The sequence below is a fragment of the Mus musculus genome, chromosome 2 (assembly GCF_000001635.26).
Source record: "Mus musculus strain C57BL/6J chromosome 2, GRCm38.p6 C57BL/6J".
NCBI lineage: Eukaryota > Metazoa > Chordata > Mammalia > Rodentia > Muridae > Mus > Mus musculus.
The window spans coordinates 46,418,749-46,444,130 of NC_000068.7; the positions used below are offsets into that span (position 1 = coordinate 46,418,749).

At 37.1% G+C, this 25,382-nt stretch overlaps 1 long non-coding RNA gene across 1 annotated transcript; it reads right to left on the minus strand.

Annotated features, from left to right (window-relative positions):
- Positions 1 to 784: 784 nt before the first annotated feature.
- Gm13470 (predicted gene 13470) lies at positions 785 to 24,157 on the minus strand. The gene is made up of 3 exons (NR_166211.1): positions 23,902 to 24,157; positions 3,883 to 3,967; positions 785 to 1,061 (listed from the first exon to the last, which is right to left on the minus strand). It is a non-coding gene; the product is annotated as a predicted gene 13470 (long non-coding RNA).
- Positions 24,158 to 25,382: the final 1,225 nt, after the last annotated feature.

A 25,382-nucleotide genomic window follows, 5' to 3' on the forward strand; every position in this document is an offset into this window, starting at 1 on the left:
ACGATTCTACTCCCCTGTTCCAGGTTACAAATCTTCACACAATGACAATGGTTCTGGCAAAATGGTCTAAGAAACTTCAGAACACCTTCCATAGTCACATTTGGTTTGTGTAGCAAATTCCCCTTTGTACCCTTATTTACATTTATTTGCCCTTGTAAATAAATATCTGGCATTAATATCTAATCTCTGGATGCTAGTACCAAATACAGGTTGGCATATTTTAACTTTACTGTCTGTTACAAAAAGAAATGATTTTCTTACTGATTAACACAGCCTTCAAATAATTTTTTTTCTGTTTCTCTTCCATTTGTTTGAAAGAGGATCTCATGTATCCCAGGATGACCTTCAACTTATATTTAGCTAAGGATGATCTTAAAGTTCTGATCTAAGATATAGATATCTGTTACCATGCCTGACTTTATACAGAAGGAACCTAAATTCATAAATCCATGCATGCTAGGCAATCACTTCACTTACTAAGCCACAACTCTACTCTTTCAAAGTGTTCATGTATATAGTCCCTTTTTTTCATTACAAGAATTCAAATTAGCTAGCCACATACTTTCTAACAGTAGATTAACAACTGGAAGATGCCAAAGATTTCTCAAGGAACTCTGTTTCCTACATTTATATATAACCAATGCAAAATTCTGCCTTATAAAAAGTAGGCTAAATATGAAAGCAAAATACTTATTTTACAATTGCAAATGTGAAAATTATATCACAAAAAATATTGTGTTAGAAGGTAGCTTGTATCTGGACAGATCACACCAGGCCAACACAGTTCCAAGAAAAGGTTTATTAAGGGGAAGAGGGGAAGGGAAGAGGAAAACAGGAGGGCAATGAAGAAGGGTGAGGGTTCTGGGATCCCTGTCTTTTATTTGGGCTGTGATGTAATTAGACGCACTACCACACACAGGTAAGGTGGTGGGCAGGTGAAGTGAATGAAGTGAGCACTAGTAATGTGTGGTCGTTGCTATGGCAACAGTCACGTGGGTTCTTGTTGTCTGGGGTGAAATCATCACTTGATTCAGAGGCTGTAGGCCATTTCTGATGCCAACCTAAACCATGGGAAAAAAAGGAAAAGATACAAACAACAATGATATAAAACAGTACTTAAGCACATTGGAGGATATTAAAATCTGACCAAAATGCAAAGTAAAATACTTAAAAACGATCCAAGTGAAAATGAGAGCAACTGCTTATCTAATAAGGTATGCTATTGGTACTGGCTACTTGTGGGGCCAAGGAGATATGATTAGTTGTGGGGAGCTGGCCTGGAACAAATATAGGGTCAAGCTCAAAATCTTGTGCCGATACTGCTAGAGGTAGGATTACTCCCCAGTTCCCTGAGCCTGCATGACCCAATGCACATAGTGCTGCACTCCTATCTTTGTCACCCAAAGATTACATAGCCTGGCAGCCAAGTTAAACTTCCTTTCCCTTAATAAGATCATGTCCACAGCATGTCCATGTCCTCTTTATGCAAATGAGGCATCCCAAGTGCCATGATGCTGGTCAATGATGTACACTCACCTAAAAGCCCCTGAACACCCCCAAAGTTTTAAGTAACCTTTGCTCCCCCCATTGAATGAAATGTCTTACTGAAGCTGTCTCCCAAGTTTCTGTTCTCCTTAAGCTCACTGTCACCTGAGTTATCTTTCACTGCTGGCCATTCCCCTCTGAGGGACACATCAGATGCTACATGCACGGAGGCAGAGCCTGAATAGAAATTACTGTTGAAACAAATCCAAGTGTTTTCTAGCTTCGCAGAGAGGTTTATATTTTGCAGTAGTCTCTCTCTCTCTCTCTCTCTCTCTCTCTCTCTCTCTCTCTCTCTCTCTCTCTCTCATGTTTGTGTGTGCATCTCTTTACATCCCATAGCTTTAGTCAAAGGATTATATCAGTACTCTTAGTCCAACTTGTGAATTCCAGGCATATAATTCAGATAAGGTCCATTTCATTCCATTTCATAGAAAGTTCCTTAAATGACAGAGTTATCTCATTGTATCTTCAAGAGAAATTTAAATGATAGAGGAAAATATATTAACCTCCCATATGAAATCTTAAAAGGCATAAAGTTTCACCCGACCCTTAGTTATGCTTCTGAGGGCAGCCAATAAAATCCTTTGTACTATCCCACGCTTGGTATGGAGAAAGCAGAAACTGAGAATACCAATATGGACAGGGAAATAAATTGGGTGGAGAGTAAGACAGAACTCTAACAGCAGTCTTCAGAATTCAGACAGAGACTGAAAGACTTGATAACACTTGAAAACCTTAGATATTTAGAAAGATTTATGTTAATTCAGCAACTGCAGTGCGGACAGAAGGTCATGCTTAGAAGCTGAAGGGATAGACCTGACACAGGGGAGCTTGATAATGGGTTTGCTCATGAGGCTAGCATGATTCTTCAGGCTTCCTGTGATTTCCTTAACTGTTAGGGACATAAAGGTAGAAAAAGAGTAGAATCTGTAATAGAATTAAAACTTTCAAGAGTTTACTCCTGTGACTAAAATTTTCACTTTTTTTTCTAAGGAAATGAGACAACTTAATTCTCTAATAAAAGAAATACATTTCAACATTTTTCTTTCAAAATTTGTAGATTTCTAGAAAATGAAATAACCCATTGGCATTTCTCTAACAGTGTTTACCAATATGGTGTGCTTCAACATAACTATAAGATTCACAGTGAGGATGACTCCACATGCTTGCAAAATCGTTAGTAGCATCTAACTTTTGTTCTTCAGTAGTCCAGTTATTGTTAACTCATATTAGCAAAAGAATTCATAGAATATTTCTGAGCCATAACAAATGTAGAGAAGTCTTAGAATTATATTCAATATTTTCGATATACTCAATAAATCATGTGTATCATTTCAAGGCAGTAAAACTGACTAAAGTGTAAAAAACATTGAATCCTGTAGGAAACTCTTACTTCTTAGATGATTTTTGAGCAATGTAGTTTTTCTTGGGCAAAATGTTTTTTAACAGTGTCCCACTTCTGTCCTAATGGGGAAAAAGTCAGAAGGCTAGTGTAATATTTTATACTTAAAATTTGCCTTTCATATTTGAAGCCATCTTACCTATTGGAGAACAATTACTTAGAGCTGTGTTGTGTTCAAATTCAATAATTTGATGTGTACAAAGTAGGCCTCAACATGGCAGTGACACTGACAATGTCCTAAATGGAATTCTGAACTCAGATCATGATGGACTCTGACCTAGTAATCAGAAGCAATGACAGAGGATGAACAAAACTTAAACCCAGCATTCCTCAGAAACCTTGTGAAGCAGGGTTTCTATTTGTCAGGAAAAGCCATTACTTCCTTTCTCTACCTTCCACAGCCAACTCCCTCTGGCAACAGCATATAGTTCACTAAAATTCAAAGTCAGGTTCAATAAGCCAAATAAAATCTTAGTAAGCCAACCAAAAGAGCAAAATTAAAAGTGGAAAGTAGAAACAGGATATTTATTTAATTCAATGTGGTTACATTGAGAAGAGTGACAAAGAGGTCTACCAAAGGTGTCAAGTATGTCTTTGATACATGAAGTAATTTCAGTTGAAATAGAGGGCCATGGATATGCTCTTCTAAGTAGTATTGGTCACCATGTGGTCCTACCTACCACTGACCTATCATTATTTCAGTTTCAGTCTCATCCTGAAAGATTATCTGACAAGTTGATAGACCTCTTTGAAATATCTTTTCAGAAGACAAGATACCCAGCTGGCAGGTATTATTTCTTTCTCCTTGCATGTAATTTCTGGGAGAAATTCCCATTTGGAGGATCCATGGTTTTCTTGTTCTGATAATCAGAATGAGAGACATTTGTGTCTAATAAGAGTGTTACCCTTTCTATCATGCTGGCGACAGTACTTACCACTGATCTGTATACACTAGAAGTGTTTCCTAGAAGTAATGCTGGCTTTTATTGATGAAGAACAAGGGGTTCCTGGTAAAGGCTCCTTTAATTAAAGACAAGACATTATAAGCTGCAAAACTATACAAGAAAGTTTACAATAAGTATTTTGATATCCCATTCCATTTTAAGATGCAACAGTACATTCTTTTTTCTTAAGAACTATGGTGGTTTGGAGAGATTGAGCAAAGAGGTGTGTAATTAGACATCAACTAATTCATTTTTCAATATCCAGGCAAAGAATACCAGCCATATGCAAACTGAAAGCTTGCCACCCAACTCTGATCACTTCATAGAACAATGACTATTCATTTCTTTCATACACCCTGGTCTTCAAACAAGATTTCAACCTTGAAGTCCACTTCTCTATGCTAGCCCTTGGCAATCTCATGTAGTCCCAGCTTCAATTATCAGCTCTGTGGGAATGACTCCCGTGGATAGCCAAATCATTCTTCCTTTGTGTTTATTTAAAATCTCAAGGTTCTTTGAAGATCCCTCCCTCCAGGCATGCCACTTTCTGAATCCTTTTGTTCTTGTCATCTACAGACCTTCTGGGTCACCTTGAGGACAGTACTAATCCAGTATGTCCCCATTCCCTCTCATGATTATCTTAGGTGGCATCATGGCCTGGTGTTACATTCCTTAATGATATTCACCTCCTGTTAATCCAAACTTGAAAGTTAGCAGATCCTTTGGAGTTCTTCTGAAGCCAATTCATACCAGTTGTCTTTAGGATTACTGAGAAGAGGGCCCATGTATGAATCCATTTGTGCCCTCTAAAAGACTCTCTATGTTTTACAATATCTTAAGTTTGGAATGAAGTACTTTCCACTTCAATGTATGTATGTTTTCTTTTTCTTTTCTTATTTTCTGTGTGTACTTTAATGCTGCTTCTTCTTACCCCCATCATTATTGTCTTTCCATGTGCTGTAGCATTAATTTCTCAATCAAGCCAGTGCCTCCACTTAATGTTTGTCTTAATTCCAGGACAATTATTCCATCACGTGTCCATTAATTTTTTTCTTTTTTTTTTTTTTGCAAGAATTGTATCAGTCACAACAACATTATTTTGGGGTTCTATTTTAGTAATGTTCTTAGATCTAAAATTGGTTTAGAGAAATATTCATCATTGCTATATTTATGCCAATATCATAAGGTAAGTGAGACATTTTGCCAACCACTGAAATATATATGCATGCTACATATAATATACATGTACATATTTACACATGAATATATATGTATATCTATCAACCTATGTCTATCTATCTATCTATCTATCTATCTATCTATCTATCTATCTATCCATCCATGTAGATAGAGATAGATGATAGTGTGTGTGTATGTGAGTGTGTGTTGCAATTTAGTTTTTAGGTAAACTTGATAGATTGACATTATTATCACTATTTTTATTAAGTAGAAATTGTTTTTTCATGAAATTAATAGGAATGAGTAAAATATTGGCATTATGCTACCTAAACAATTTTGAAATTCAAAGATGAAGGAATTGATCTGATACCTTCTGTGGAAACACAACTTAGCTGGAAACACGGTACACTGTATATGGCCCAGAGTCTATCATATAACAAGTACAATGTTCATATATATATATATATATGTATACTAAGTATATATATATATATATATATATATATATATATATAATGCTAAGAAATGGAAGCAACGAAACCAGTCAGTTACACAATCAAGGAAAAGGTCCAGTGTAAGCTTATCCTAATGTATTGAAGTATAGCCACTTAACATAATGTGTTAATTTATATAAATATATACCAAAAGTTGTTATTTTTGGAGTCCTGTGACTTTCTGAGTGAATTTTCTCATATATTTTAAACAGGCTTTCATGGTCCATACTGTACAGTGAGGGTGAGCTGTTGATTCACTGAATTTCTTGGTGGATTTATGCCTTGTGAACAAAAGCTGTGATTTCAATTCGACTTCAGATCCATTTTTGTTTTATTTATTTAGGGCAGTCAATGTTCTCTTTTCTCCTCAGAGAGAGCTAGCTTTAGATTTTAAGAAGCCTAGTAGACGTTCCCCTAGGTAGAGTCTGAAAACTGGTGTGATGCTCTGCAGGGAACAGTACAGAAGAGATATAACTTCAGAAATTGAGTTTAAGAAACCACATCAACTACTGGACCCACAAAAAAAGGAAGTCATCTGAACACTTCAAAATGTATCCTGTGTCTTTGTGACCCAATCTTAAGTCATTTCAAATGTGACTACACCTGTACGAAAATAAGATCTAGATTATTTCAATGGAATAAAGCTGAGAAATATGATATATGTATAGTCACTGCTTTAAAAATATGTGGGGAATTAAGAGAAGCATAAGAGTTTTTGGTAGAAATCTATTCCCTTGATAGTTTTAAAGAGGGCAAATTCCAAGATACTGAATATATCCTGGATAGTGAATCACCTTCCCAGAAAATTTACTTATATAAATATCTTCTACAGAACTGGTTCTCAACTAATGCTGAGATGATGAACTGCGTTGTGGGGTCTCATTATTGTGGTGACCCCTAACAATAAAATTATTTTCATTGCTACTTTATAACTATAATTTCTGTTTGTTTGGTTTTGGTTTTGGTTTTTCGAGACAGGGTTTCTCTGTGTAGCCCTGGCTGTCCTGGAACTCACTTTGTAGGCCAGGCTGGTCTCGAACTCAGAAATCCACCTGCCTCTGCCTCCCGAGTGCTGGAATTAAAGGTGTGCGCCACCACGCCTGGCTCAAACTGTAATTCTCCTAGTGCTATTAATCATAGTGTAAATATTTGATATACAGATGTTCTTTGGCATCCCTTATGAATAGGTTGATTGATTCTCCCCACACACAATGAGGTCACAAGCCACAGGTTAAGAATCACTGTTCTAAAGGATCCAAGGCAGAACCGCTCTTGCATTCTATAGCGTCAGCCTTCATTGAAATGGTTGTAAAGTTATATGATTCGGGGATGGACTTAAGAAGATTTAGGTAGCTACTTGAAAGTTTAAATTTTTAATAGAGGAAAAATAGAAGAGACATGTTTTTCTTCAATTGCATGGTTTCTAAGAGATGTAAAATTATAAATAAATAAATATGGAGAGCACCAATGCAAATGTATGCATCTTGTGAGTTCAAAAATCATAAGTAGATATGCTTTAAGGATGTTAAATGTGTACCAGGGAAAATGAATGAATAAGAAAACAATGTAAGTACCTACTAACACAGCAACGTTCAGCCTGCTCCAGAAAAGTTTTACGGTGAGTACATAAACCATTTTGTTTACACATGAGATGAGAACTAAATATGCTGTAATTCATAGGCAGAAGTCGGGGCGGGGGGTTGTCACATCAGACAGGCCAATATAGGTGATTGTTGCTTCTGGAGAGTTGTAGCCCCTTATGTTATCACTGAAGTGAAACCTAGGTTTTAGGAAAATGTTAATATGTAGGTATGCATAACCCACATCCAATCAGGAAAAAGGCCCAGTGCATTTGTATGTGAGATGAATTATATTGATGCCTGTTATAAATCCCTAACATAGCTCAAGAGATCAATTAAGATGTTCAAGCAGCTACAAAAAGGATGATTGAGGCAAATGGTAACATCAGGATGACCATATGGTAAGGGGAAACTAGAACTGCCTGGATGTAAAATGAGAGCCATCGGAATTTCAGCTACAGTCTAACTATATAGCAAAGAGAGCAGGAAAAGGCAGCCAAGGAAAATACTCCATAAAGAATAGCCTGTGCCGTGATAAAGACAAATGCTGGTGTTTCCAAGTCAATTAACAGGTGGTAGGGACAGGGCAACATTATCAGTACTTAATCTTACTTCCTCCCCAGGTACTGGAGCTAGACAGCTCACTACAGGGTCTGCTATTGGTCAAAGCCATAACTGCAGATTTTTTTTTTTTTAAGTAATGGGAGATGCAGAGGAAAAGACTATTCCTTAAATGAGACCATCAAAGATTTTATTTCCTGTGCCTTATTCAGGAGCAGAGCATGTTAATTGTATCACTCTCTGTATGATCCCAGACAATTCCTCTTAAGGCTGCCCAGTGGGCTGTTCAGCTACAAGCCATCATCACCCCAGGAAACAATGGCCTTTGGAAAATTTAGCTCACCTAGAAGTGCATTATCAGGTGATAACAGCCTTGCTAGCTCATGTCACCCCAGTAAGTAAGTTTTAAAAAGCTTTCCTCATGGAGGTTTTCTTCAGACTGCTGCACTGTGATAGGCAATTTAGCCTAACTTTTCACAGCAGTGCTCAAATCATATTTACTAATGATTCCATCATATGGTGAAAGGAATACATTTGAAAATCTTCATCAATTACGGGTATTGAAATAGAAGAGCTTAACCCAGCCCTTTAGATAAAACACTGCCTCTGTCAGGTACACTGATCTTTCCATTCACAAATAAGGAAACCAGTAACAAAGCTGTCTGTAACCAAAGAGAGATCAGAACTAGAGAGCATCCACGACAAGGAACAAACCGAGATCTGTAGCCAGTACTGAGTTTTAAGATTTAACATGATTTCAAACAAGGCTTGGAAAATGATAGTTAGGTGAAATCAGGCAAATCCAGTGCCTACATTGGCTCCTTAATCTTAGTAATTCAGATAGAATTCAATCCCTTAAAAGTTGTTATAATGGATATTTTTCTTTTTTATTAATTTTTATTAAGTATTTTCCTCATTACATTTCCAATGCTATCCCAAAAGTCCCCCACACCCTCCCCCCACTCCCCTACCCACCCACTCCCACTTTTTGGCCCTGGCGTTCCCCTGTACTGAGGCACATAAAGTTTGCAAGTCCAATGGGCCTCTCTTTCTAGTGATGGCTGACTAGGCCGTCTTTTGATACATATGCAGCTAGAGTCAAGAAAGAGCTCAGGGGTACTGGTTAGTTCATAATGTTGTTCCACCTATAGGGTTGCAGATCCCTTTAGCTCCTTGGGTACTTTCTCATTGCTATGACCAAACACATTTTCTTCTGCTCACTTTTCCAAAGGCTCTGGCCCATGGTTGCGGAAAAAGCATGGCAAAGCAGCTCATCTCATCTCTAGCAGAGTGTCTGATGAGAACTCTTCATGTCTTGCTCACTAAGACAAAACTTTTGTCAAATGAAGCAATCATTTTTCCCCAAGTATGCTGCTTGTGAAAATTCATACCTTCTAGAACTTACCATATAGATTTCAATTACTATCTGTGCCTTAGTCCCCAAAAGCAAGAAAAAAAAAGTATAGTTTGTATTGATTTTTAAGATACAGAGTAGAGAATTTATGGAGTGAATTATCGTTACCCAAATTTTGTGTACAATGAGAGTTACAGGAGATGGCTAGAGCAATTAAGCCCCATTTCTCCAGCAATCTTAAGGTCAACTTCTGTGCATACAGGAACAGTTCTAGGGGTCCAGTCTTGATGATATAGGTCTGAACAGTATTGTGAGTAGCAAAAGATAGATTCTCAAATGAATCCATTAAAATTTACTCTTACTGCTGTCATATTTGTCATTGCCACAGAATTATAGGCATGCCATTGCAAAATATTCTTTATTCTTTTCTGTGGCTTTGGGAAAAAATTTATGGTCATAATTTCTGGATATAGAATACTTGGTATATGAAAAAGGAGGTGGTAGAAAACCCATTTATTCTTCAAGTCATGCTATTTTGATAAGAAGGAGGCAGAAACATACATTTGCTCTGCCAGTTCCCAGGTTCGCTATAGTAGTAATTTTATGGGGAGTTTCTGCCCAACTCTATCCCATTTAGCTTCTGAGTAAACAACATATAGAGATCAGATTTTTATTAACAAGCTTCTGGCACTATGCTGGTCAAGTTCTGAGCTATTACAATCTGACTATTCTAGTAATGACCAAATTAATATCTTGTTACTTGCCAGCTGAGTCTAGCTCTGTTTCTTGTGTGTCCTCAGGGTCAGCTTCTCTTGCCCATGTGCTCATGGTCCATCCTCATGGTCCATCATGCTTCTTGGCTACCTCCTACCTTCCTTCTCCTTTGTCCTTCTCATGGTCTCTATCAAAGATCCCCTCATATGATCTAAAATTCCACCTTCCTATATCCCCTGCCCAGTCACAGGCTCTAACTTTTTTTTTCCAATCAGAGATTATTGGGGGATATTCCTTACAGCACAGACTCAGTAGCTGAATACATAGCACACAATACCATCCCAACATCTCTCTTAATTTAGATGCTGATTAGAGAAATATCTCTTTTGATTTTTGTATAAGTAAACATGTATTTAATAAATGCACAAGTTGTATGTCATATGCTAACATACCATTCTGTATTAATACCAATGCCACATATCAGAAAATGTACAGAAACTATAAAGAAGACAGAGTGCTGTTGATGGAAGGCTCTTTAGCAGCTATCAGACAGGCTACTTCCATTCTCTACTACTTATTACCAAATAAGTGAAAGACCTTCTGAAAATGATTTTTTAATTCATTATTACCAAACTCCAATGTCTCTTTCTGTGAAATAAAAAATAAACCTTTGATTTGTTATACAGCTAATTAACTTTAATACAGTAAAATATTAATCATACCAAGTCAGTACTCACTAAAGCAATTGGTATATAAAAGAGGTAAGTTTATCTAATTTTGAGTCTACCAAGATTACAATTACAGAAATAACAAGAATGATTAAAATTTAGAAAAGCTTTGTGTGTGTGTGTGTGTGTGTGTGTGTGTGTGTGTGTGTCTGTACATACATAAAGTATTTTGAAACCTCCCTATTTCAATCAATTCTCCTTACTATAGCATTAGACAGATTCAAGTAGTTAATACTATTGAAGGTGAAACAATCAAAATTATAAGAGAGGAAAAACTCATTCTGGCAGGTTATTACAGCACTATGTGATCAACATATCCGTTTTAATTTTCCTGATGGCATCTCTTTTATTGTGAATTTCCAGTGTCTCAGAGAAGTTGACTTCAGAGGGATGTATATTCTCTCTTTGAGCAGTGCTTCTGAGTTCTATGAAAACCCAGTGACTAAACCACCAACCACTGAGTACACATGGAGGGACCCATGGGTCCAGCTGCACATGGAGCAGAGGATGGCCTTATCTGACATCAATAGGAAGGAAATCCCTTAGTCCTGTGAAGGCTCAATGTCCCAGCGTAGGGAATGCATGGATGGTGAGGTGGGATTAGGTGGGTGGGTGTGAGCACCCTTATAGAAGCAGGGGGAGGGGAATGGGATAGAGGTCTTCAGAGGAGAAACTGGGAAAGGGGATGGCGTTTGAAATGTAAATAAATAAAATAAACAATAAAATATTTTTTAAAAAGTAAATATTCTAATAATAGAGTTATCACTAAAACATATAATACTCATAAATACACTCTTTTAAAAGAGTTTTAGATTTCACTTCATTTTATGCATGCATATGGGTGTTTGTCTGAATGTATGTATTAATATCACACATATGGATGGTTCCCATGGAGGTTAGAGAGGGTATCAGATTCCCCTAGAACTGAAGTTGCATACAAACATCTGTGAAATACCATGCAAAGTATAGAAGCATTATTTATTAATGTGCTCTTTGGAAAGTCCATACATGCATGTCCTGAATTTTGCTTATTTTCAATCCCTAGTCATATAGCTTATCCTCCTCTCCGTTCTAAAAGTTTTTGTTTCAACAATAAGCCCCCTCCTATTTAGATGTCTTCTTTTTAAGGACCGAAGGTAATTAGAGTTACTTGTTTGAACTTTAGTGGGCTTTTATTTGTTACACATAGGCAAATTATCAGTGGCTACAATACTAAAGAAGATGACATACCTCCTCCAGGATCCATTAAGTGCCCAACGTCTTTTAATTTTGTCTAGGTACTGTGTCAGTAACTAGAGCTGAGTGCAGTCATGAGTACAGTGGCTGTGTTATGCCTGAAGAACACTGTTTTTAGTGCCATTTCCCACCCTCTGACACTTATTTTCTATTAAATCTGCCTCTGAATATTTTCTGATCCAAGGAGCAGGTGGTATGAATATCTCATTCAGGGTTCGATACTCCATGGTCACTTATCTGTACTTTGACCCACTGTGATTCTCCATACTAGTCCTCTGCAAAAGAGAAACTTCCCTGACCAAGGTTGTAAGCTGTACCAATGTATGTGCATAAGCCATCAGATGGGAGCTGAAGATTATGTCTACTCAGTGAAACAAGAGTAGAAGGCTCTTCCTTAGGACCCAATACCTCCTCGGTCACGTGTTCTCTATCAGGTTTACAGTTCAAAATAAGAGTTTCCTCCCATTGAGAAGGCCTAAAATCTAATCATAAAGTTGCTAGTTACCACAAAATCAGCAGTCACACCATAATGCACCAATGGGCATATCTCAGTAATCAAATTAATTGAGATCAATATATCTCATGGGGTCCTCAGCTGGGCAGGACCACTGATGTCCTTTCTCCCCAAACAGTTCATATAGTACCTTCTCATACAATGAGAGCTGGCCAACAGGGAGGAAACTCCCAGCTAAAATATAGTTTGATTTCTCAATGCAACCCATGGGTATGGTGTGTTTAGCAACAGGGTCTTATGATCTAGATCTAGTGGGCAAATCAAGGCATTGGGAATAGTCCCTAATACTTTAGTGGCCTATGGGACCACTATTGACCAATAGTTACTAGGTAGATATTATATATATCTTAGGCTTCTGAGATGAGAATTACCCACCCATTCAGGGTACCTTTGTTCAAACATTCTTAAATGAATTTTTACAGAATTACAAAATAGTAGGCTTCAATGCTTTTTCATATGTACTTAGCTTAGTATAACCCTTTCCACGTATATTCCCCTTCTCTTATTCTCTCACCATCATCTCCATATAAATATTTGTGGCACCAATATTCCTTGACTTGCTCTACTTTTGTATCAAAGTATTCTGTCATCACCCATTCTTTAAGGTCTCTTGTTACCTTTCCTTCTAACAACCCCATTTTAGCTCCTGACCTTCATAGATACGCAAACTTAAACACATGAAGAATTCAAAGCTAGGATCGACGTATGATAGAGAAAATGTGGAATTTATCTGGCTGAGCCAAGGTGATCTCCTTCAATATAATTTTTATCTCCATAATTTCATATTTTTGTCATCTATGCATTTGAATTTCATTATCTATCACCAGTTTTTGGGTAAATAAGCTTGTTGCACTCCTTGTCAATTATGAATAGAGCAGTGATGATCAAGGGTGTACAAAAGTTTCTGTACAATACAGTTTACAGATTTAAAGGGATAGGTCATCTAAATTTTGACATATGAATAATACATTTTATCAATCAAACTATTATTTCCAATGCCCTCTTCAAATTTCTTTGAATTTCATCTCTTTCCTTATGTGTACTATATATTCTGTCAATATAGATTATTTTTCATTTCCCAAGACTTAATGAGGTAAGAAAGACGCATTAAATTTCTCTACTTTGCCTGGATAACTTTAGCTATCATGACTAGAATTATTCAAAATTATGTTAATAAAGATTTTTGAGACTAGTATCTCATTGTCTAGATGTATGACAAATATTTTTATCTGTTTGCCAGTTGTTGAAAACATGGGATGTTTCCACTTTCAGTCATTTTCAAGTAAGGGAATTTGGCTTGGGGTCTGGGTTGTAGCCCTCTTAAGTCAGATGCGAGAAAGCCATGGTTTGATGGCTGTGGAAGGCAGATGTTTTACTTTTCACAAACTATCAAATTGTTTCTCAAAGAAGTTGTAACATGACATATTAACATCAAAAGTATATGAAATTATAATTGTTTCATAACTTCTTTATACTTTATATAGTAAAAGAATTTAATCTAGTCATCTAAGATGTACATATTTACATCTTATGATTTACATTTACATTCCTCTGATGACTTCTCAAGTATCTCTTTATATGTGTGTTGAATGTTGACAAATATTTTTTCCTAGTATCTATGGAAACGTTCCTTCCATTTACTTATGATGCTTTTTATAATAGAAAAAATAAAAACACTTGAAGGCTTCTTTTTGAAATACAGACTTAGGCTTTTGGTTGGCAAATATCTTGCTTGATTCCAACCTTCATCTTGTCTTTGTTTTTTTCTTTTACTCTAAGTAGTCGTGTTTTTTTTTAAAACACGACTTTGATTATATTTTTAACTTTAATACTTTTGAGATTTTCACGATGGATGTTGTATTTGAATCTTTTAATTAATTTATGGTTCTAGAACTGGGATTATTTTGTGTTTGTTCTATGTACATATGCTTAGAGGTGACTATGGGACTGGACAATCATCTAGGCTCTGGAGAAAACTGGTTCAGCCCCACTCTGTAGTCTGTAGTCTGGTTGCCTTTAGCTTCAAACTTCTTTGATGAGCACTGTCTTAGTTACTTTTACATTTCTGTGATAAGACACCAAGACCAAGGGTGTATATAGAATCTTTAGAATAAATAGATTACCAGGGGCTTACAGTTTTAAAGAGTGAATCCATGGCAATATTGGTAGGGAATATGTATAAGGCAGGGAGGCATGATGCTGGGGCAGAAGCTGGGAGACTACAAACATGATGCAGAGAAATCTATCTGAGAATGCAATGAGCTACCATAACATTCAAAACCACCCCCAGTGACAAATATCGGCCAATATGGATGGGGCTCCTAATCCTTCCCAAACAATTCTACCAACTGGGAACCACATATTCAAACATTATGACCATTTACATTCAAACCTACTAAAGTGATGAAAGCTACATTCATCTGGGTATAAAATGATGAGTATTTAGAACACAACTAGGACTAAAGTTACATAGGTTTAGGAGTGTCATACTCTAGGGCTTTGACTTCTCCAACTACGAGTGATTGTCTAGGTTTACAGTACCAGACATGAGTTCCCTTTATTAAAATTCTAATTACACAAATGTTGGTTACCTCTAGGATGAAAGTGTATCTAGAACACCATTGGGAATATCTTGCTGTATTGGTCTTGTGATTTTTATGACTCCCAGCAAGATAAGACTGATTATTGCTTTTCACCCTTGGCAGGCAGTTTGTATAGAGTCTTCCATACTATAAAATCTAGTTTTCAGTTAGGAGGCTTCTAATTCAGTTCCAAATTGACACCTCTAAACTTTGTGTTACCTATCATTCTTTCTTTGGCAATACAGCCTTATTTTTAAGTTCTGGGAGGCAACAAGCAATGAAATTTTGACTAGACTGATCTTACATAAGTTTTGTACAGGTGATGTGTGCAACAGCTATGTCAATGTTTCACAGTTTTCCTACCCATTCCCTGACACTTATATTCTCGCTTCCCCCCATTCTGAAATCAATACCCCCTTTGATAATATGTGTTCATGAAGCATTTAATTATATATATATATATATATATATATATATATATATATATATATATATATATGTGTGTGTGTGTGTGTGTGTGTGTGTGTGTGTGTGTTTGTGTGTTTTATCTCATGGAGCAGAATAATTGTATTTATCACTACTTTTAGCAGAAAGATTAACAATTTCAGACTATCTGCCCTTGCCAAACTGATATTTTTAGATGGCTATCCCATTTCTCATTTTAATTTTCTATTTCTTTAAAACCAGGAACAACTCCCTAGAAACAAGGGAATAAACACATCAAATTATGTGGTGTTCATGGTAAGTTAACAAGGAGTTTATCATATGTTTCATTCATTTTGTATCCTTGAAAGAGACTTACTACTGTAGATGTGTCTTAGTTTAATTACTCCACTTTAAAGATGCTAAATCTAGAGATACCCAGATGTAAATTCATTCCTGAATGTCTACATTCATAGACTCGTTCAACATAAAGCACTAAGATTGCTGAAAGCATACCTCAGGAAACCAGGCAGTCTCTGATATCTATTAGGCTGAATAACAATGCTGAATTTCCTCAAATAAATAGTCAAAAGATTTATTTAAAAAAACATGTGTATGCCTTACATATATGAATGTATCTGTGATGCTCAGGGCCATCAAAAGCTCAACTTCTTGTTTGAAGGTTAATTTTAATAAGGCCCTGTGGGTTCTTGGCCCCATGTCAATTTGCATGGCTGAATAAATCTTCCGATACAAATCTCCTGATAAACATTTCAGGGTTTCCCAGCCTGTATAGTCACAATAATTAACCTAAAGTTTCTGTTGTCACATAATTCTATATTATCTAAGGGGACAGGGAAACATCTGGACCCTATCATCTATAAAATAACTTTTCATTTGATGAGGTTTCTATTGTTTTCCTTAGACCATTTCTCCTTCAGATTAAGCAATGTCAATTTCTTTATGCATGGTCCCCATTTTCCAGAACTCTATGCATGTTCATTTCACCGTAATGCTGGATCGCATTTACTGACTGCTATCAAGCTCCTTGTTGCTGTGGGTTACCTATCTCCATGTAAATGTGTCAAGCCTGTCCCTCTGAAGCTGAACATGCTCTGAACTTTTCTGTGTCTATTTTCGAGAGTACATTCCACTTGCAAGTTCACCTGGATGGTTCCTACCTTGTCTTTTTTTTTTTTTTTTTTTTTTTTAACAGATCTGCCTTGATTTCTAAAACATTAAAAGTTTAAAATCAATTTAATTTTAAAATGAGAGAAGATTTTTAAAAAGAAGTAAGCATTATACAAAATGTTTCTATGACATATTAGGGTGAAGCAAGTGTTGAATTATTGGTGAAAGAATACATTCTTTGTATAAGGAAAGATTTAACAGTTGAGATGTACTGGAAAGAAGAGGAATGGAAAAATAAGTTGCTTTGAAATAGACAAAAGTAAATGCAACTTTAGAACAGCTCTCCACAGTAAATAAAATAAATTCTCATTCTACTTCAGTTGTGCTAAAATGTGCATAAAAGTTGCAGAGAATTGAGGCTATTATCTCAACAATAAAGGCCAGAAGAATATATTTTGCCTGAAACATATAAATAATTGTGGCAAAGGTTTTATGAAAACATCTGGCTCAGAAATCTATTTCACTTTAATTTGAAGGCACAGCCTGAAGTGAGATTCAGTGTCAACAGGGTTAATACTTGCAAAAAATTCCAATATTAATATTTGCATCATTACAGCTTCTAGGATGCCATAACAAAAACAAAAACAAAAAATTCAAAAATGTATGAATGTTTATACCTAAAAACCTGGTGTTGCCATCATAAATAACCTCTTTATGAAGCAAAAAAAATAAGAAAAACATCCTGGATCTGATGCAACTGTGTCACAATATCAGCCAAGACTTTTAACTCTAAGTTCATAATTTTAATTGTACAGATATAGTTTTGTTACTCTATTTTACCTGTGTTGTTCCCCCCTTTTTATTCTGTATGTTCAGTAAGAAAATAGGTAGAATATGATAAATTCTGAAAAAAAAAAACTGTTCTAAATCGCAGTGTTATGAGGTATCCTTTTACAATTGAACACTTGTTCCTTCCTTTCAGAAGTGGGAATTGCTGGAGATAAATGTAAAGGTATTCAATGTATTAATTTATCAAAATAATTACTTTAGCTTATTAATTATTTGACTTGGTATATAGTATATATTATTTAGATTCAAAATCCAAAGCACACATTTATAAAAGATTCATAGATTTTTATTGGGCATAATCAATCAGTGAGTTTCTTGAGAGCGAGATCTATACATCTTCACTTTTGTGTTTCTCAGATCTGTCAGTTTATCAGTAGCACTTGAGAAAAGTACTAGGGTATTATAGATGTGATCAGAAAATGCAGGTACAGCAATAGCTAGCTTGTCCATTATAAGATGTAAAGAATACTTGAATTTGAAGTAAAATCTAAAAGTAATTGGGCATAAGAACGATCCCCAATACCCATATAAAGCCCTTTACATAAGAACTTATTTTCTTTTTTCAGCATGGTGCCTAATTCTTTTTTCCAGCCTAATTTAGACATAGGCTGATGGCTGCAGCTTTCACTGTTTTAATGTACAATGATCGATTTCTAATGTAGCACAACTATAGCAAAAGTTTAATGAGAATGTCTGTCAACACAGACCCAGAAATGTCCAACTATGCAGAGAACTAAAGTCCATAAGAAGGCAGTCTCTTTCAGCTCCCTGACATTTTCTTTCTCATCTGCACTCTTTCCTTTGCTGTTGTATTTAAGAGTTTCTCTAAAACTCACCCAAAACAATCAGACTCAACAGAGCACTTACTGCAACCTGTTTGCATCTCCAAGCACACAGTGTCTAGATCTTAGAAAACAAACTTTCAAAAGGTCTGTATCAGGTTTGCTGCACTGATGGATATAGGAACGTCACAGGAAGACCAACCGAGTCAACTAACCTGGACCCTTGAGGATCTCAGAGACTGAACCTCCAACCAAAGAGCATACACAGACTGGATCTAGGTCTCCCCACACATATATAGCAGATATGCAATTTGACCTTCATGTGGGTCCTGAACAACTGGAAGGGGGCTATCCCAAAAGCTATTGCCTGTCTGTGGGATATGTTCTATCTCAGCTGCCTTGTCTGTGTTAGTGGGAGACAAAGTGATGAGCCCCACAGAGACTTGAAGTGCCAGGGTGGGGGATACCTAGGGTTCCCCCATTTGCTCAGAAGAGAAGGGAAGAGGGTATGGGAGGAAGATTGTGAGAGGGGTTGGCTGAGAGGGGAGCAGTGAGTGGGATGTAAAGTGAATAAAGTTTTTTTAAAATTGAATTAAAATTTAAAAACGGAAAAGAATGATAAAAGAAGGGCAATCCCAAGCAGAAAAAAAAAACAAAAAAAAAAAAAAACAACTGTGAAGATGAATTCTGTCATTTACCTTCATCTCTAAGTGAATGGGACTCTGAAGAACAGCATTATCAGGATCTTCTAACAGAATGCTTCTGATACATTTAAAATCATCAAAAGTGCCAACACCATTCAGTGACTGTCATGGTGTATTTTGAAATGAGCTCAAAGTCTCAAACCAGCTCTCACTGGAACTCTGAGATTATAGAAAGTGTTTTTGTTTTTTGCTGTACTAAGGTGTAGGTACCACTCTACACAGTACTAGCGACAGGATGATGTAAAAGTTGAATTTGAGCAAATACTCATAAACCCAGCTTAACAAATCTCTTGGGTGGAAAAGGCTTAAAAATAGTGTGATAGCACTGAACTTTGGAGAATAAATAAAAGAAAGTGTGTCAAGAAGGGAAATAAATCTAAAGACTTTATACCTTCTCTGCTGTTCATTTACCTTAGCATCCTCATTACAACCAATTTTTAACAAAAGAAAAGGTTAAGACTGAAGAAAGGCAGAGGTTGTAATAAAAGTTCTTAATCTAAAAGTCCTTAAGAATCTACTTTTCTGTCTCACTTGTTTGGCAAGTACTGAATTGGTGAGCAGTCATTATTTTCTTTACAATATGTTATAGCCATATCATAATTAATCTCCTAATTTACCTAAACACTTCCCATATATTTCTAAAGATATAAACATCTGTCCAAACTCCAAGGTATTTTTCTTTAACCAAAGGCATGTATGCATCTATCGTTGCTATAGATTTACTACCCCTCTCCCAGGCATAAACAGATTAAAAGAATGGAAGTAATGCCATTCATCCTGTTGATTTATAACTGTAGGGTGTAGTGGTGAGTTTCAGCTATTCCACTTTGTGCTCTCAAGGGATTACATGCTTTGAGCCACCCACACAGGAACTCTTTGGATTTGTGATGAAACGCGCGCGCACACACACACACACACACACACACACACACACACTAGCTTATTTTTTAAATGCTTTAGCTAACTCAATGACTGGGCACTCCTAAACCTTCCCCTGCTAACCCAGGCCCAATCGGGAAGTGGCCAGTGGCCACTCACCTAAATTCTCACATGGCTGGTTGGTGGCTTTCTCTCCTGCAACTCCTGCATCCCATCCTTCTTTCTTGGTGATTCTCCTCTGTTCCTCTCTGCATCTTAACCAGTGCAACTCTAAGGGTCCTGCCCTGTGCTCAACCAATGGCCAATTGCATCTTTATTAATGGATTAAAAATCAGCGTTTGGACATGTAGATTCCCAATTAAAGCATTAAAACCAGTCTCCAGCAATGGGATATATAGAGCCCATAGAAAATGAAGGGAAGCTGGAGAAACCTAGAAGTTACCAATGATCTAGATACCTGGTTTACCCAAAAAGAGGGGGCTGAATTCTTCAAAAGCTAGAATTAACATAGTGAATCATTCTCTTCTAGAATTTTTAGAAAGAAGTACTGCTGAAACATGTAGGTCCATGGGTCTAGAAACAAAGGATGCTGCAGAGGCCAAGAGTTTTCTGCTAATGAATAGTTCTTACAAGGCTGTGTTCAGCTTTGAGAAAAAATTTCCCACATGAGAATATGCATCTGCATCTGCAAGGTGTGCAGTTAAAGATCTTTGACCACAATAACTCTACCAACTGTTGACATCACTTTAGCTGAGAAGTTAAATTAATTATTGTACTTAGAGAAATTTTCTTTTTCAAATTATTGGTTTGTTTTAAGAAAAGAGAATGTTTTGAGGAATAATTAATAATGTTTGAGGAACATTAAAGACCTTTGAAAAAGAAACCCACTACTTTATAAATAATCACCCATATATATGCACAAGTCCATATATGCATACATCATATACACATAAATATATATAATGTCCACATACAAAATAGAGTTCAAAGGAATATCTTTACAACAGAGTCTCTATACCCTTGTCCTAGACACCACTGATTATCAATTACAAACAAAAGTTCTAGGAATGGGTTACTTCTTTTGGAATTGTTGGTTAAGTGGTGTCTAACATTTATAGCAATTAATTTGTATCATGAGTTATAGAAATATAACTCAAGCATATATAAGCTCACATCGCAAGTAAATAGCTATAACCCAAAAAACTCATGAAGAGAAATAAATTTCCATTATTTTTTAAAATATGAAATTATAAAAGGAGAATTGAAAGAAATACCATTGCCACAACTTACTGGAAATGAAAGTTGATTCCCATTTATTCTACATAATGTACTTTGCTTTTTCATTCAGTTATCGAGATTTTATTTACAATAAGGCCATATATCATTTTGGCTGTTTGTTAGTAAGTCAAACAAATTCCCTGCCCTCTTAGAGCATGCAATCTAGAAAATTAATCAGAAAAATGTGTATTTATTAATGCTAATTACTCTGAAACTAAATAAAACAAAGTTTAAGATGATTTGGCACCTAGTAGCATACTGTATGTGGTTTGTGGGTTTGTGACTGTACCCTGCTTTGTTATGGATATCAACAAGTATGGAGCCTGTACTAAGAATCGGCCTCATGTCATGTCATTTGCTTTTTACTCTGTTCTATATCAAGAATGATGTAGGGTACAGACTCTAGCTCTCTCTTGTTCAATGTTCTGCTTGCCTTTATTCTCTTTACACACATTGAAATTTAGAAACAAGTCTGACCTCAACATTGCAGAAGTTTCTTCAGTGAGTCTTGCTTTCCAGAGCCATCTGCAAATGAGTCTCTTCACCTACTGTGCTTTCAGTTATATCTACTCTTAGTTATGATCAAAGTGCCCTTATCTGTTTTGTCAATTCTCCCAATAAGTTTTGACAATTATTTTTATCATGTGTGCAAACAAAAGAAGCACAAAGAAACAGGAAGCTTTTTATAATGATAAAAGATCAGTGCTCCACCTTAGCCACCCACATGTACCGCAAGTAGTAGATCCCTTGGATGGAGGTTTTTAGCTACTTGAAATCAAATTATTTTTAAAACGTATGCATCAAAATTTAAATTAGATGAATCTGACATCTGGCCCATTTTATAAAGCACTGAAGCAGAGCTGGGAACTTAGTATTCCAGAAACCTGTTTTTGATTTTCATGAAGACTTTTGCATCATCCATTTAAACCTTGCTTAGTCGAGTATCGCTTCAAAGGCCACCTCTGAAGGAATCACTTTTACAAGGAGGTTTTGGAGAGAAGAGTGAGATCATATCTAACTCCTCACTGTGGGCAAGTGTCTAAGTGCCTCATATCCTGAATATTTAAAAGTACCAATTTATTAAACCACTTATTCCACACATGGGACAGGATTCAGACTGTCACAGAATTAAAGCAATTATTTCAGAAATTTTGGGAGGCTGTGAGTTCTAACATTTTGGCCATGGAAACCATGTCATTCGTGTAATCATTGCATGTGCCTGGTTCACACCTTACGTTAAGGAGAAATAGTATTATCAAGTGATCTGTCATTTTACAGAAATGCTCCTTTATGAGTAACGAGCTTCAGATTCATCATATCTAAGTTTGATATGAAATAGATATCTTTCTGTTTGCTTTTATTTTAAAATTGGATTGTATATATACATATTCCTCTGCATGTACTTGCGTATTAAGGGGTGGGTACATATGTAAGTGAAGGATAAATTCTAATCTCAGCTGCTTCCTTCATCCTTCTACACACACTTCTCAAAACTGAGGCGGGGTCTCTGACTGAACTCATGACCTACTGATCCTGCTACACTGAAGGGCTTTGCCAGCCTAGGAATCTCTCGGAGCTCCCTATCACTGGTCTTATAGGTGTGTATTCTGCTGAGCTTATCTTCTTAATTGGACACTGGGGATCTAAACCCAAACCACTCTGTTCACTTTACAGCCAGAGCCATCTTCTCATCTTCTCATTCCATAGACAAAGTACTTCTCATAGGATGATTTCTTTATTTTTTTATTTATTTTATTTTTTTATTTTTTTGGCACAAAGAAACAGCGTGAACAAACCTATTTCTGGCTAGCCAGTCTGCTTTCAGCCTTTCTGACCTCTAACCTCACGCTCTGTCCCGATGGCAATGGGAATTTTAAGGACTGTGAATTATGAAATCTTTCTTGCAAGGCTTTTCCCATTGCACTTGATAAATCAGCTGGGGCACATTCCAACAGAATGTTCCTTCTTCTCTGATTAAATAAATGGCTGTGGATCTGATGCAGACTGGGCAGTTGAGTCAGAAAGCCATGTGGGGTATAGCAAGCAGGTTTCGCTTGGCTTTATTTTCTTCCTCATTTTGGTTTTCTGCTCACCCAATATTTGTCCACGAGTACTGTGACTTGACTTTCCAAACATTCTAACAATTTTTTTTAATGCTGTTTTTTGTTGTTGTTGTTGTTGTTATGTTTGTTTTGTTTTGACTTTTCAAGACAGGGTTTCTCTGTATAGCCCTGGCTGTCCTGGAACTCACTCTATAGACTATGCTAGCCTCAAACTCAGAAATCTGCCTGCCTCTGCCTCGAATGTGCTGGGATTAAAGGCATGTGCCACCACTGTGCGGCTTTAATGCTGTGTTTTTAAAAGCAGAAACCTTCATTAATTCACAACCACTAGAAGCAAGAGAAACCTTTTCCAGCAGATTTCCCATGAGCAAGTGCTCTCGGGAAATGGATCTTCAGCTAATGGTGAACAGGAAGTAATGCTCAGCTGTCCCGGTTTCTAAAGCATGAGAAAACCCCACTACCACTGCCTTACGCTGACAAGCAAGCCAGCCAGCCAGGAGCTGCTCATTCGTGTTTTTGAACGCCACCTGTTGAAAATAAAGACCTTGTGACATTTGAAAGTTTTGGTTCGCCCTGATTTAACTGTACACAGCAGTCTAACTACACAGTGCTTAGCAATTACTTTTATTACTTACTCCACCCAATGACCACATGATGTCAGAAACTTCATCTTTTTCCTGTCTCTATGGCTCTCTGATTCTCATAATCTGTTTCTTTCTTTCTCAAACACCAGAAACACACACACACACACACACACACACACACACACACACACACACACACAAACATCATCAAAAACGTCTTAGCCAACTTTACATGCAATAAGAAGTGTTCCATGCAGCACAAATAGCAAGTATTTTAAAGGACAGATATCATTGCTGTAACAAACACAAGCATCAGAGACCTGAAGAACTACATGTTTCTCTAATTAGAGATTAGGTTTGGAAACATCCACTTACACAGGGAGTCGGGAGGCTTTCTGTCCTGGCTCTGTGGCTCGTAGTTACTCTTGGAACCTTTGCCAATCCAAAGTTTCTTCACTGGTTAAAATGAGGCAACTGGATGGCTTCCACAGTGTCCACTGGGGATATCATTACACAGTTTTGTTTTCTTCCAAGAGTGCATGTAAGGAAGAAAAGCGACAGATCAGTAAGGAGACATAATTTGCTCGTCCCTAAATGTGTGTCTTTCCCGTAGCTCACACTCTTTGGAGTTGAGTCGCTGAGGGAGTGGCTGGATGCATATTTCTGTAAATCCTGGTTCTTGTACTTCAGACACAGGGCTCACTGAAAAGTTAACTTTGTTAAAGATTTTTTTTTTAAGTTCTTCAAGATTGATTTCTTCCTGTTATTGTTGGACATTTGCTTTCTCTGGTCATTTGGTAAATAAATGGCTCTGAAGGGGAAATAAACAGTGTTTTGTTTTTGTGCAACAAGGTTTATGTGTTAAGTTGCAGCCACAGCATGTACTAACAGCTTCAGTGGGTTGTGGGGACCAGGAATTCTTGACGGGGCAGGGCAGGGCAGGATGTCCTTTTCTATTGCTCCTGAGTCATGGAGGACAAATGCCGTTTCAGGAGCCCTGGACTGCTGATTGCAGTCAGCTTACAGAGGTTCTTAACCACTTCCCTAATCTGAGCAGGGAAGCAGCCTCAGGCTCTGGGAAGTATTCTAAAACATTCTGATTAAACGCTAAAGTGGTATTTACAATGCACCCCTCAAGTTTACACAGCCATTAAACCATATAGAGATAAGGAGAGCCTGAGACAGAGCAGAGTCCTTGACACACACCCTGTGCCTGTGTCTCAGGGACAGTTTACCAAGTATGTGTCCTGTGCCTGAGCTCCTCTGTGTTCGCTGCCCCAACCTCTGTGTTTGAAAAGGCTGGCCTTATACAGAGCATGCTCCCTTGTAGACACAGGGAGAAGATTGTGTTTCGATTCCAAAGGGTTAATCCCAGAGTGAATTCTTTGCGTGTGTAATTCAATACTTCATAACTGCTGAAAATTGGAGTCCACATAATTTATTTTCTTTGGTCGGGCACATTTGCCTCATGCTTGGCCGACGCTGACTTCAGAGAGACACACCTAAAACTCTCAAGGGTCCCACGTGGCCCATGTCAGTTGTACAGAGAGATTGTGGTACTTGGATGAAGCCCAAGGATTAGGTGTTCCTGAGAAGGTTTTCTTGGCTCTACAAAGCCTCAGGATGTCATGGGAATGGGCTGCACTCCCCTTTCCCCCCAAGAAGGCCACATATCAACTGGGTATCTAGCCACTCAGAGACAGGCTTTACACAAAGGTATACATTAAAATAAATAGAACATGCAACCAGAAAGAACCAAAAGAGGCGGCAGTTGCAAAGTGGAGACAGGAAACAATTGCTTCATTGTTGAGGCAGGGATCTTAGAAATGCAGAGTGCAGCTCCACCTACAGGACTG